Source organism: Schistocerca piceifrons, chromosome X (assembly GCF_021461385.2).
Source record: "Schistocerca piceifrons isolate TAMUIC-IGC-003096 chromosome X, iqSchPice1.1, whole genome shotgun sequence".
Lineage (NCBI taxonomy): Eukaryota > Metazoa > Arthropoda > Insecta > Orthoptera > Acrididae > Schistocerca > Schistocerca piceifrons.
Genome location: NC_060149.1, coordinates 314,172,692 through 314,183,359, shown reverse-complemented (window position 1 = coordinate 314,183,359; position 10,668 = coordinate 314,172,692). Strand labels below are relative to the sequence as shown.

Sequence of the window (10,668 nt, the reverse complement as noted above, 5' to 3'; positions counted from 1 at the left end):
TACTGCTGCTAGTCATGACACATATTGTTTTAATGGAACTATGATATTTTTTTCTACAGTACTGGAAAAAGGCTTTGACGAGGACATCTGCAAATGTGAAACTTGATCAGACGTTTTCTCTGTTGTACTAAAGGCAGGATACTGTCTAAATTAGATACTGTTTGTGTATTCACTTGTGCATCTGAAGTCCATCAGACTTTGTTCGGTTGTTGTAGCGATCAGAGGACTTGCTTGTGAAGCTACTCGGATTTTCACAATACGCTCGACAGTCGATAAAGTGGATATGATTTTACGTTATGCCATGAATCCTGATCGTGCATGGGTCTCTGTCTTTATAAACGTTACAGAAAATTAAGATTATTTAAATGAGAAAAATGAAATACGTCAGTGAAAAGTACAGCAATAGAGGAGAGAAATGCAATTAACATCTTGTCGACGGTAACAAATATTTCACTTATCACTACGTAGCGGCTTGAGTGTACAAGAGATATTAACAAAAGTAGATTTTGTAAATGTACCTACCAACGCATTTCATTCTTTCCACGTTTAGCCCCATCGACAGCCTCATAATAATGACTTTCAGAATGTGTTACAGTTTTCCGAATGATGTTTTCGAGAAATGTAAAGTGAAATGCCGTATCTATGTAAGATTTTGTTTGTTACTGAAGCATTTTCACGAACCGCTGGCAATCCATTCTTCTCGATATACAGTACTGGCCAGTTGGAATTGAATGCTGGCGGTGAGAAATGGATAAGCAACGACCATGGCTTGTCGACGAGATGCGCAGGCTTCTTAAGCACTGCATCACTGATCCCTATTTAACTAATCAGACTCTAAATAGTATCTACAGCTTCTAACATACATTCTTAAGTAACAATAACGTATGTCCCGTTCATTCCACACAGATAATTACATACCTTTTTAATAGAACATCTGGAAAAAAGGTAGGAAGATTAGGGCTTAACGTCGCACTGACGTCCAGGTCATTAGAGACGGAATTCAAGCTCAGATTGTTTCGCGGATGTGGAAGGAAATAGGCAGCGCCCATCCAAAGGAACCACGCCGACACAGAGAACTTATATCAGGATGGTCGGACTTTCATTTGAACCGTCGTCCTCCGGTATGCGAGTCCAGTGCACTAACTACAGCGCCACCTCGCTTGGTCAGAATGTCAGGAGATCGACGGATCGATCGTTCGGGAAACGATCATCAGACGGAACAATTCTGAACTTTTATCTGTAGGGAAAATTATACTAAAAGCTTTAGAACGAAGCACCGGCGACTCTCGAAGTGCTAAATTGGCATATAACACAGCAATGTGCTGCGACAACGCCAGATCTAATTCTGAATAGTATATTGTCTCTTTCGAATCGATTAATTAAATGTTTCAGTGTTAGCGTACCTAAAACCTCACTTTATTTCCTCGTTCCGAATATATTTCGGATGACCTGTCTTATTTTCCCTTCCCTGAATATCTTTCTCTTGCTTCCTTAAATTGTAGTATCTCAACCCTCGTGTCGTCTATCCTACGATAAATATATAAGTTCTTACCCCATTCTTGTCACAGATAAGGTAGTTCTATATTTCTCTGTTAATGCTGTTACTGATGATGAGCTCGTCAAAGAGACTATCACTGCGCTGCAAACTGGTAGGGTTCAAAAGATTGCAATTATAAATTATTCAAACATACTCAAAAAATAGATTTAAAACCTTTCAGAAAAGGCTAAACCACTCACATGCATGCCCAAACACACACACGGGTAAGTTCTAATTGAGTCTGCTAATACAGAATAACAACTGACTGAAATATGGAAACGATTGAAATATCTGAAGTAATGGGCCGGATATGTGAAGCTTTTTGAGTGCGAGACAAATAAAGGCAAGAGAGCCTTCTACTCTGCAATATATATATAAATAACTTCCATTAAAGCTTTGAGAGGAAATCATTTTAAAACGCGCACAGCGGTCATCTCATCGTCGGCTAAAATAGAGGGCTTATTCACATTTATATTTCCAGCTGCTCTCTTGTCGACAGAAAATCAAAGCATACCGCTAAAACGTGATGCATCGAGATTCATATACCCCAAGAATTACAGATTGATCTGTCCTCAAGGCTGAGTTAAAAAAATGCGTTAGTCGCATTGCCCTATCATAAATGTGCCTCATAAGTGACTGTATGGAGGTACATCTCGACTTGACTGCTTATTTTACCGACTACAATTTGTCACATATCCGAAATCAACTTTGAGGTGATGTGAACTACTCGTAGGCTGAAAGTACTCTCAGTTACGTTGCCTGTTGACAAGCCCCCTTATATTTGAGTTAAATTGCTCGCATTCGGAAATTCCTAAGTTCCCCGATACTGATCATAATTTTACATTCTTCCCCTAATTTTATAACACGAATTTCAGTTACTAATTGACTTAGAGCGTTTTATTTTCTGCTGGGATTAAAAGTACGATTATAGTCTCCAAGATCCAGAGGAGAGAAAGAATATTATTCTCTCAATCACGATCCATTTGTTTCATGGACTACAAAATGGAATATAAACCTACATTAAACAATGGAACTTCATAGGAAAGGCAAATATGTGCGTGCGCATGCGCGCTTGTCTGTCTGTGTGTGTGTGTGTGTGTGTGTGTGTGTGTGTGTGTGTGTGTCTGTGTGTGTGTGTGTGTGTGTTTGTTTGTTTGTCTGTCTGTCTGTCTGCCTGTCTGCGTGTTTACGTTGCTCAATAGTTAGGTTATTAGACTCCTACAGCAATTTTTCTGTTGTTTTTTATTTCTTCTCTTCGGCCCCCAGAACGGTAGATCTCTTGCAAATGACGTAATATAAAAACGGTAATGTATCAAAATGCTGATGTAATTATTAATGTGCTAGACGTTTTACATTAGCAATAGCCTTTGTTAAAAGTTTTAACGTTATAGCTAATGACAATGTTGTTTCACTGTGTGCTAGTACGGTATTTGCTTCCATACTTCGTCGTGGCGCTGTCGCTGTCTTATAATCTTATTGCTGCGTAGTGCGTTTCCAACGGCAGTCAAATTTTTAAATATTGAACTTAACTACACTCTATTAATTGCTGTTGTTCCCCAATGTAAGCTAGGTCTTTTATCGCTTGTATACGGTGTTGTGGTTTCTACAGCTATGATTGACTGCTAATCCAGCGATGCTGTATGGTTACAACTTGTTAATTCGTTTGTCTATGTATCGTAATTATCTATGGCGTGGTATTATTATGTTTGTTAAATTTTTGTAGTGTATATATATCTGTGTTTTTATTTTATTACGATTAACCCTAATAGAGCTGTATGGTTTCAGTAAGGTTATCTACAAAACTTCCACTTGCTAGTTTATTATTTTATTATGATCTATCCGTGATTGTGTACAGATTTCTATTTCTTCCAAAACGTTCAGTTCAGATCCCTTTGGTGTTATATGTAAGATTTTCACTGCGTTTGTTATGTGATCAGTTTCATGATTTTATGTATTTAAATGGTTGACGAACGTGGATTGGTTTGTGTCGCCAATTCTTGTGTGTTCCCTGTACCTAATTTCAAAGTTTCTGCCCATCTGTCCTATATAGAATTTATCACAGATTTTGCAGTTTATTTTAAATATTCCTAGTTGTGTACATACTGGTGGTTTTGCTTTATCGGAATGGATTAGTGTTTTGAGATTGTGTCTGGTTCTATAGGCGAATTTAACTGCTGTTTTATTTAGTAATGCGTTCAGTTCGTTAGATATTTGTCCTGTGTAATATATCGGTGTGTATTTGAACTTTTGTTTTTTGGGTATTGCTCTCGTTAATTTTATGTCCCTACCGTTCTTAATGGATGTACATTTGTGGCATTTGTCATAGTTTTCCTCGCTATGCTTCGATCAAAATTATTTTGTTGAGCTATGTAAGTAACGACAGCCAATTCTTTTTGTATGGCTGTATGTTCTAAAGGTAGATTTTTTGGTCTGTTAATCAGTGTTTTAAACAATGCATATTTGTGTGTTTGCGGGTGGGAAGAGTTTTTTTATTAATGTTGTCTAACATTTGTGTTTTCGGTATATTTCAAATTTGTGCTCATTGTTGCTACTTTTGATTGTCAGGTCCAAAATTCTTATAGTTTTGTTGCTTTCAGGTTCCATTGTACGTTTGATTTTTGGGTGTAGTTCATACAGCGTTTCATGATGTATGTCTGTATTGGATCCGTCTATTACCAGAATGTCATCAACGTACCGGAAATAGTATACTATTTTCGTCGTTACTGATTTAGTTGGACTGAAGAATTTAGCGTCTAAAGTATTTACGAAGATGTCTGCTTCGTTTCCTGCAATGCTACATCCCACATCCCATTGCAACACCTTCTTCTTGGCTGTATGCATCATTGTTACATTTAAAGGAATCTTGTTTTAGTGCCAGTTTTAAAAGTTTCATGATTTTTTGTATTATCGTCGTAGATAGCTTCCTATATTGTAATAAGTTCTCTTCTATGATGGTAATTGTTTCTCGGATTGGAATGTTTGTATATAAATTATTGATGTCAAAGGAAAGAAATTTATTTTCTGTAGAATTTTTGTGTCTTTTATTTTATGTGCTACACTTCTTGAATTTTTAATTGTCAATAGTCTGTTATAGGTGTAGTATTTTCCAGTCAGTAGTTTAGCTTTTTATGAATCTGGAATGCTGGACTATCAACAAGACTTCAAGACTTCAGGACTTATCGAAATTAAAATTGTATGCACCTTAGGTTGTCGGTGTAGTTTGGGTATTTTTGGATTAGTGTTTATACATGCTCTTTTTTAAAAATCAGTTAACAGTGTGTCATGGCTTTTTATTACTTTTTTAATTTCTGCTGCTTATTTGTTTGTGGGGTCACTGTTCAGTTTCTTAATAGGGTTTGATATAAAAGAGTCCTATGTTTTGTTAATATAGTTATTTTTATCCATTATCACTAGGCTATTAGCTTTCGGCAACGGCCTTGCTGCAGTGGCTACACCGGTTCCCGTGAGATCACCGAAGTTAAGCGCTGTCGGGCGTGGTCGGCACTTGAATGGGTGACCATCCAGGCCGCCATGCGCTGTTGCCATTTTTCGGGGTGCACTCAGCCTCGTGATGCCAATTGAGGAGCTACTCGACCGAATATTAGCGGCTTCGGTCAAGAATACCATCTTAACGACCGGCAGAGCGGTGTGCTGACCCCACGTCCCTCCTATCCGCATCCTCCCTGAGGATGACACGGCGGTCGGATGGTCCCGGTCGGCCACTCGTGGCCTGAAGACGGGGTGCTTTTTTATTAGCTTTCACTGTTTCGATTACTTTTGCACTGTGTGTAATCAGCTTGTGGTTTATGTTACCAAGGGTGGCGTGCTCTTTCTTTGCTGTTTTGTTATACGTGTGCTTTTGGGTTATAGCTTTCTCTATTATGTCATGACTGTAAGGATATTTCAATCTGTTGACGAATAGACAATTTAGCTGAGTCAATAGCCAATTTAGTAGTTGTAATGACGCTTTTTACTAGTTTGATATTTGGTTTTGGTTGTTATTGTACTTTATACTTTTATCTATCAACATTGTGAAGTTAATACTTGTTAAAGGTTTTGTTCTGGTATAGAACTGGAAAGAAGAAGTGTATTTCTGTGTTGATCATGTTGCTGTATGTTGGGCAATCATTAGATTTTGGAATTTTTTCTATGGTTTAAGCGAATTTCTTTGCTTGTGTAGTACACAAATTTGTCTATAAGATTCGGCAGTTGGTCAGATATTACTGGGCTGGCGTTATATCAAAGAGCTAGGTGTGCTACATACATGTTCTGATTTAAAACGTCTTTCTGCTCGAGTTTATCTCTAATTTAATTTTCTATCCAAAGACTTGATCCGAAGTTCATGATTCTGGTGATGTGATGAATCTTTGTGTTGCTCTAATCTTGATTTTTAGATATGTCGGGATGATTTAGTTCTTGATGCACAGTTTGTAAAATTTTATACTGTAGATTAATTTTGTCATCTTGATTTTTATGCGTATAAAGCGCAGGAGGTACCCCATAGTGTGGTACGATATTAGAGTCAACAATTTATTTTCTCTTGGGCCCACGGCATTGTAGATGTCTTGCAATGACAAAAAAAACGGTAATGTACCAGAATGCGATCTGAATTCAAAATGTACTAGAATGTTGGTACGTTAGCATTGGGCCTATTTCGCCACTGTACGTACAACGGTTGAAGATAAAAAATGCATAAATGCTAACGCCAACAAAATTGAAATCACTCTCCCATTTTCACTCGTATCAACTCACTGTATTACATTCTCTCATTTAATTCTGAACTTCAACTGCGTTCTGAAACATTTTAAAATCATGTGTAGTTTTACACTGGATTGGTGCGTAACTTCGTAACATCGTTCCATAAATTTAAAAGACACAGCAGATACACTTAAACAGACTTTAATCATCAATAATACAATCTCATTCACTATTTACAACAGAATGTCTTCGCAGGGGTACCTTTGCGATTCCGTGTCTGTAGAAATCACGTGCCTTTGGAGTGAAGAACTCGTCGAGCCGCGTTTGGAGCGCATTTTCATTCGAGAAGGAAGTTCCTTGAAGATTGTTCGACAGAGAGCGGAAAAGGTGAAATTCTGAGAGCGCAAGTACAGGTGAATAAAGTGGATGCCTTATGACTTCCCAACCTGGCAGTTTAGCATCGTGCGGGTGGACGTTATCGTGGGGTAGCATCACTTCACGCAGTTTTCCTCGTCATAGTTCTTGGACTGCGTCTGCAAAACGTTTCACTTGTTGACCACAGATGTCAATAGTGATGATCGCACCTCGAGGAAGCTATTCGTAGTACGCTACACCGTCGCCGTTCCATCAGATATCCAACACTTTTTTCTTTTTTTTTTTTTGTAAATGCTCACAGGTCTTTGTACAGGCAGTTGCTACGTTGTTTGGGAAAAACCATTCCTTTCTTTTCACTATGTCAGCATAAAGACACAATTTCTTGTCACTAGTAACGATACAGAATAGAAATGGTCGGTGCTGTTTACGAGCCAGTTGAGGACGATCAAGAATAGATGCAAATATGGCCACCGGCTGATTTTTGCGATTTTGGCTTAGAGTATGCGATACCCATATATCCGATTTCTGAATCTTTCCCATTGCACCAAATGTCGCACAATGGTGGAATGATCACAGTTTATTATATTGTCCTGATCTAGAGTAAACTAACGTGGATCATTGTGGACTATTCATCATGCCCCTAAGGTGTTCCTGAACGTGGCTCGTCACAAATGTCGAAATGATATTGCTTGAAAGGAGAAAACCATTTTCTCTGCTCTGTCCAATGGCGTTATCTCCATAAACGGTGCAAACGTTTCTGGCTTCCTCCACTGCTATCACCCTCCCCCCCCCCCCCTCCAACTGAACGCAAAGAGGAAAACATGTCGGAAATGCTCCTATTTCTCCACTTGGCTCTCCATTTTCTAGCGCCCACAGCTCTACTCACAATCTCCGGATGACAAAGTGGCGGTATGTAAATTCAAATAGCAACAATGATCTACAAATAAAAAAATCACAATCGATAAATAAACCCCTAACAACCAGAATACCAACATACAAAGGGAAAACGCTACCAACATATGCACCAACCTAAAAAAATAAATAATTCAGGAATTAGCGTGTTAGTGGTAATTTAAAATATAATTTGATTAGTCATCGACTCTGTTAAAAAACAAGGATCTAATTCCTAACAGTTAGGGAGGAGAGCTAAGAGAACAAAAAATCTTAAAAATTTTTCACCAGGTACAACAGAGACCAAAACCTCAGGTAACAGGCGCTCTTATTAATAAATAAAACAGAATGTTAAAGCGTAGCATGTTGAAATCTGTACGCCACAACAACTTCATACTGTATGTTTAATCTAAATCATAGGATCAGCTTGTGGTAATACTATTATTTCTTCTCTATGACAAACTGGAGAGTAGATATTACGCCTAGGTTCAATTTTCTGCCATTTATTATTCCTTAAATACTTTGATGTGTGAAATATGGTGGTTCCCTACTGATTTATGACTCCGTAAAGTCTTCAATTCCACGACGTTTTGTGAACAATTCCTCGTACCTGGTAAGGTCCACAAAACGTATACAAAAATTTGCTGTTCAAATACTGATACTTCTTCGATATTTTCCTGTACCTCAATAAACTCTTACCTCCTAAGTGATCCTACCTCTTCTTTACAATCGAGGGGGCGTTTCTTTCATTAATGTTCTTCTCTTACTATATACGAAATCTTAAATGGTGCGGTCACATTCTCCATGTTCCTGAGGTTCCCTTCCCGCATTCCCTATTTAGTTCTCATTTACATAATCCATGTCGGTTCTCGTCTATATCTTCCACTAACGTTTCCCGATTATTTATGATACTGAACTCTTCTTCGTTCCTCCTACCACAAACATCACACATATCTTCGTCTAAATTAAGAACTCGGCTATCTGTACTAGCTGCACACTGGACTAACCTACCATTAATATCTATATTTTCAATAGGGAACTATCATATCTTGCTTCTTCTTCTTCTTCTCCTTCTCCTAACAACATATTACTTATTTCTTCATCCTCTGCGTAGAAAGATCCAAGTGTTCTGCTACATTGCACTGTTCGTTGAGGAGAGGATCTCTCCAAACAGTTTCGAGCGTCATTCCTCTGCCCGTCATTCTGTTCGTTCTGTCGGGCGTCAGGTCCTCTACTTGGAAAATATCTACTCTTCCCTATCATCTCACCGGTCATTATTTCCTACGTCGTCATTTCTCCAATTATTTCTGCTGTTATGCTGCCGATAATTCCTTCTTTCCCATCCCTAGCCGATTATTCGTGGTGGCTGGCTTATTCCCCATTCCTAATTATATGCTGGTTAATGTACCAGTGGAAAATTTGCCTGTACGGAATGTACTGGCGCCCTCTTTTCCCTGCTCCTGTGATAGCCGAACTCAGGTAGTAACTGCTATAATCCTTTAACGTCGTGTATGTTATTACCAGCGATCCGTATTTCTTTTTGAATCTGACGTTGGAGCTTCGACAGGCAAAGTTGTATGACTTCAGATGGTTCAAACGGCACATCTAAAAATCTGTTCCTCACCACCATGTGTTTGAGATATTGCATTGGACCCTACCCTCTCAATCCTAAGTAGTTCTCTGTCATCGCGATTCCTAGTTTTACTGGTTCTTGTTCTACTTAAGTCAAGTATTCATCTATAAATGCACGCGTAAATTCTTCGTAAGTGCTACACTGTCCCACGATCTTTCCCATTATCTTAGCCGTTTCCTCTCTGAGGTGGGCACTGAAAAATTTGAAAACAGGCGGCGAAGGAAATGATAATGTCTCACGGAATTCTCCAGTGCACAACTGCGGGAGTGGACGATTCGTGGTATCCGGAAACACTGAAAATATCTGTACCGACGCGAACTGCTTGCTAAGTTCCTCTTCTTCCATGTCGCAAGATATTGTATCGATAGTCACCATGGTAATTATTGGTACATGAGAGCGCGATGGCTCTCCTCTGATGCGGCATAATATTTCTGTCGTATCTGGAATCTCGTGTTCCCCTCTGTTGCATTCTGCTTCGCTCTGACTTAACATACTTTCCCTCCAGTTATTGCTTTTGGAAAGTCTACTATCCTCTTTTCTTTGGTGAGTGCGTCAAACATCTCCTTCTTTCTGCTGTTTATGGGTTCGTGTGCATTCGTAAACTGCAGCAAGTCTCTTATCTCGGCATGCTCATTGAGATTTGTCGCTATTGTTCTATCAGATGCGGTTTCCTGACGATTTGATAACTGCTCCACTATTGTGTTTAGTACTTCCACGTATTCTACTACGTTCTCTACGATCTCCATCTGTTCATCCCTTTATTGTCACACTTCCTCAGTGTCGTTAGTATTGGTATTTTCATGTTTCCTTAATTCGTCAGCTTTGCTTTTAGTGTCCTGTGTTAATATGTAAACTCTTGAATTTATCACTTGTGTCTGTTTTTTATCTGAAGTTCTTCACATTTCTTGATGCGGTAATTTGGTTTCTGTCTTGTTGCCCCTACATGTTCGTATAGCCTACTGATAGAATTTTTGAACTGTTTCTCATTATCCTCAAATCGTTCATCTCGTTTCTGCTCGTTTTCATTATATCTTGTGTCGTTCTCTTCGTCGCACTTTTCGAGGCTTTCACTTACTTGCTTCAATTATGCCTCATTCTTTTCCTCGTTTTTACTGAGTAATTTTGCGTTAATTTTCATTTTTTCATTATTTTCTTGGTAATTCTGAATTCACATGTCGCTTCTTTCGTCGCTCTGTTTAAATTATTCGAGTAAAAAGATCCGCCAGTCAAACAGGCTTACTACACATAGTGGCGGTATGGATTCGCCGTCTTCATCACTCTGTGCTTCACCTCTGTGACCTGTAACTTCTACGTTTTCTGCTTTAGGCCAACTGTCGCTCCTCTGATTTCTATATCCTATATCTTGTCACTACCTTGTCCCTGAACTTATGTGTTAACCACATTGTTTTCGTTCAGAAACGCAACTTCATACGGTCCTCGTATCTATTGCGTGAATGTCGTCCTGCGGCTCCTTCATATCTGAGAAAAATATATATAAACGGTTACGCGCCAGTATTGAAAAATGTTTTCTGTT

General features: G+C 38.7%; 1 pseudogene; it reads left to right on the top strand.

Annotated features, from left to right (window-relative positions):
• The first annotated feature begins 4,964 nt into the window (after positions 1 to 4,964).
• LOC124723261 lies at positions 4,965 to 5,082 on the top strand (annotated as a pseudogene).
• Positions 5,083 to 10,668: the final 5,586 nt, after the last annotated feature.